Source organism: Atta colombica, unplaced genomic scaffold, assembly GCF_001594045.1.
Source record: "Atta colombica isolate Treedump-2 unplaced genomic scaffold, Acol1.0 scaffold119, whole genome shotgun sequence".
In the NCBI taxonomy this organism is placed as follows: domain Eukaryota; kingdom Metazoa; phylum Arthropoda; class Insecta; order Hymenoptera; family Formicidae; genus Atta; species Atta colombica.
The window spans coordinates 139,507-144,256 of NW_017259205.1; the positions used below are offsets into that span (position 1 = coordinate 139,507).

At 35.9% G+C, this 4,750-nt stretch overlaps 1 pseudogene; it reads right to left on the bottom strand.

Moving 5' to 3' along the window:
* Nucleotides 1-1,822: 1,822 nt before the first annotated feature.
* Nucleotides 1,823-2,347, bottom strand: LOC108694208 (annotated as a pseudogene).
* Between the last annotated feature and the right edge of the window lie 2,403 nt (nucleotides 2,348-4,750).

A 4,750-nucleotide genomic window follows, 5' to 3' on the forward strand; every position in this document is an offset into this window, starting at 1 on the left:
TAGATGAAAATATGGGATATAGTATCTATTGAGTAGTACCTATAGGCAATGAATCACGCATTTGCAAAAAAATATGGAGCAACAGAACTCAGTTTAATTCGCTTACGCAAAAAATTTGAAATTATAAAATATAAAAAATCGATTATTGCAAAACAGAGTTAATAAATATTAGATGCTTTGCTTCCGCCGTTTTCCTATAGATGGCTTTAGCGGTAAGTGGTGGTCGAAATAAATAGATCATAGACATCATACAATAAACTTGAGCATCTGTCAACATAACCCCGTAGAAACATTAGTCGATTTGGGTCTGCATCATAAAATTATTCTCGATTGAAAATGTCAGTTTACGAGCCAAATTCTCGTCATTTGCGGGAGGTTTTAATTTTTTGCTTCAATATGAAGAAATCTGCAACTGAGGCTCATCGAATGCTCTCAAATACTTATGGTGAGACCGCTATTAGTGAGAACGTGTCGTGAGTGGTTTCAACGCTTCAAGAACGGTGATTTTGACGTCGAAGATTGGCATAGCGGTGGAAGAGAGAAGGTTTTCGAAGATGCAGAATTGGAGGCATTACTTGAGCAAGATTCGTGTCAAAATCAAGAAGAATTGGGAGTGACTCAACAAGCCATTTCAAAACGCCTCAAAGCCACGCGAATGAATCAGAAGCAAAGAAATTGGGTGCCGTACGAATTGAAGCCGAGAGATGTTGAACGGCGTTTGTTTGCTTGTGAACAGCTGCTTGAAAGGCAAAGACGGAAGGGATTTCTGCATCGCATTGTGATTGGGGACGAAAAATGGGTTCATTACGATAATCCCAAGCGCAGAAAATCATGGGGAGTTCCCGGCCATGCTTCCACGTCGACGGCCAAACCGAATATTCACGGCTCCAAGGTCATGCTCTGTATTTGGTGGGATAGTATTATGAACGTAGTGTATTATGAACTGTTAAAACCGACTGAAACAATCACAGGCGATCGGTATCGAACGCAATTGATGCGTTTGAGCCGAGCATTGAAAGACAAATGACCGCAATACAACGAGAGACACGATAAAGTGATTTTGCAGCATGACCCCATGTTGCGAATGTGGTCAAGACATACTTGGAACGTTGAAATGGGAAGTCCTACCCCATCCGCCGTATTCTCCAGACGTTGCTCCCTCTGACTATCACTTGTTTCGATCAATGGCACACGGCCTGGCTGATCAGCACTTCCGGTCTTATGAAGAAGTAAAAAATTGGATCGATTCGTGGATAGCCTCAAAAGATGACCAGTTTTTTCGACGCGGGATTCGTACGCTATCCGAAAGATGGGAGAAAGTAGTGGCCAGCGATGGACAATACTTTGAATCATAAATGTATAACCAGTTTTTTACAATAAAGCCTCGAATTTCGGAAAAAAAACGGCGGAAGCAAAGTTGTACACAAAGTTGTAAACTATTTACTGATAATTAAATTCAGGTTTTACGAGGGTAAGTTAATAGTTTTTAGAAACACATAATAAAACACTTTTTTTTTATCGATTCATTTTTATTTCTCAACATAGTCTCCTTTTAGCTCGATACACTTAATCTAACGATTCTCCAATTTTTTCAAGCCGTCCGAATAATATGATTTGTTCAACCCTTCAAAATAAGCCTCTGTTTCGACGATGAGCTGTTCTCTGAAGAATCTCTTTCCTCCGAACCATTTCTTCAGGTTTGGAAACAGGAAATAGACGCAGGGGGCTAAATCTGGCGAATATGGAGAAGCAATTCGTAACGGAATTCGTTGAATTTGGCCATCGATGCCATCGGTGCCATCGGACACGTGTGAACCTGTGTTCATTGTTTTGATGGAAGAGCACTTTCTTCTTCGCTAAATGGGGACGTTTTTTTCTTTAAAACAGTCCAATAAGGATGCATAATAATCGCACTGATCGTTTGCTTCGACGGAAGGTAATCGATATGAATTATACCGCGTGCATTCCAAAAAACTGTCACCTTTTCGGCCGATTTACGGTCTTCGTTTTCTTCGGAGCTGATTCCGGTGAAGTCCATTTTGACTGTTCCTTCTGTTCGTCTCGGGTGAAGTAATGGATCTTTCATCCACAGTGAATCGACGCAGAAATTCATCTGGATTACATTGGAACATCTCTAAACATTGTTTTGAAATCATCACACGATCGCGCTTATGATCCACAGTGAGCAAACAGCACCCATCTTGCCGACAGCTTTTTCATACACAATGTGTTCGTGCAAAATTGAAATCATTGTGCCATGTGATATGCCTGTGGCCTCAACAAGCTCACGCACTTTCACTCGTCGAGGCAAAACAATATCGTGGACTTTATCAATGATTTCTGACATAGCAGCCTCAATTGGACGTCTCGAACGAGGTGCATCACATGTATGACCACGTTTAAATTCATTCACTCAATTGTATACAATCGCAAACGCTGGTGCAGATGTGCTATGAACATTATCCAACTCGACTTTGATTTTTTCGGCGTTAAATCTTTCATATTAGGTACATTTAACGTTACATCTAACGGGAAAAACACCACGAACTTTTTCCTACACCTAATATGTAGATCAAATTATTTCATATGTAAATGAAACTCGTTTTTTTCTATTTTGCAAAAAATACAAAGGTTGTTCGCTTTAATACAGAAATGAAACCACGCGATGAATTCCACTCAACAAAATTTGACAGTAATCAGCTGAGAGATGCTACTTGTCAAAAAGTAATGTGACAAGACATTGGAGCGAGTGCCCTCTGACAGATTTTCTAAGAACTTATTGACTTACCACGTACTTGCAAAGAAAAGCAATGCAAAATTTGATACCATTCAAATGATACAATTCAACGAGCTCTAAAACTAAAATTAATTAGTGGCATTGCTGGCTACGAAGAACTTCTTGAACAAGGAATGTCATTTCCAAGTCTCAGCACTTTACGAAAATTAGAAAAATTTATTATTTGAAAGTGGCATTTCAAATGAGATTTGAGTTCTTAAAATTTAAAACTCAATCTTCTTCATTCGAGAATATTGATAAAGAGTGCGGATTAGTTTTAAACGAAAAATATACTCTGAAATGAATATAACTCTGAAAACTGTTTTTGATCCATCAACAAACACAATGCTTGGAAACATAACATTTCCTAATGACAAAGATATTGCTACACATGTTTTAACAATTATGATTACAGGTACAGCTAGTAGTAGATGTTAACATGTTATTTCTTTACAGTTCGTTTGAAGAGAAGTTTTGAAAGATTTAATTTTTCAGATAATAGACAAAGTTGAAAAAATTGATTTCACCTAACTTTGTAATCTCTGACATGGGTCCTGGAAATATGAAATTATGGAAATTGTGGAATAAATGTGGGACGGTATTCGGAACTTAAAAATTACATACCACATCCGTCTGAAGGCACTTATATTTTATTGCGGATGTATTTATATATATTGTATTTGTTGAAGAACCTAAAAGAATAACAATTTTTAATTTGTTAATAATTTTTTACCTTACAAAATTTGATAATAAAATAGAATTTATCTTTTAAAAGTTGAAATTGCTCATTTTATTGATTAATTAAATCTCAAGAAGATTTAAATTTCCTTTTAACGCCCAAACTAAATATTAATGATTAAAAGTCCTAATATTTTCAGTAAAATGAGGGTAAATAAAGCAAAGAATGTGTTTTCAATAGATGTTAATCATTAGAATTTTTATCGAATGAAAATTATAAACCGGAATTTTTGACAATTGCATGGTTTAAAAATATATCAAAATGGTTTTCATTAATGACCTCGAGAAATTGTAGTATAGCTTTAGGTTTAAAAAACAAAGAAATATATGATTCGAATATTAATATATTTTCTTACGTGAAATAATTGCTCTTTTTGAAAAAATAAAAATTGGTAAAAAAGATATATTTAAACTTATACAAAGAGAAATAATACTTTCTACGATATCGATTATTGCTTGTACAATATTTCTTAGAAGATCGTAATTTTCAATTCGTACTTACTGCTCGGTTACGCAAGATTGCATAGAGAACTTACATTCACTTTTGCAAAAATATAATTCCAAATTGTTTGCAACTAAAAAATGGGCTTCTGACTAGTCGTGACGGCCATATTGGAATCATGACATCAGAAGCGAGGAATGACATGTTAACTTATGTTGCGTGCCATTTTTAAATAAAGACAATTTAGATGAAACGAAATAACGAGATCACTTTAAAACATTTGTAAAAATCGATAAAAACTGTCCTTTCCTCCCTTGCCAGTCAGTAAATAGTCGTTAAAGGCACATAAAGTGAGCCTATATTCAGAAACACACGGTACGACAGCTGTTGAAATGAGTTTTAAATTATACGCTTTTATATGTAAAATTCCAAGATAACATTAGTTTTCATCAATAATTACTTTGATAAGCACAAGATAAGTCACATTTTCATAATTAAGTAAATAATAACGAAATGGCACGTAATATAAAGTTTATCGTCAAAACATCACTTTTCCACGCCTATAAGTTCGGCATTTATCGTTATGCGGCGCACAAACAAGCATGAGCCCATGTCCATATGCTCGCCTGCGGCACGCCAAGATTGCGAACGAGACTCCTTCGAAGCAAGCTCCTTCTCATATTAGTTGCTTGTTTCAAACGAAAATGCTTTCTCGGCAATCTCGGCCGCTCGGTGACCCTAAGCATCAATAAGAAGCGATGCATCCTAAATAACATATAAGTTTTAATAAATTA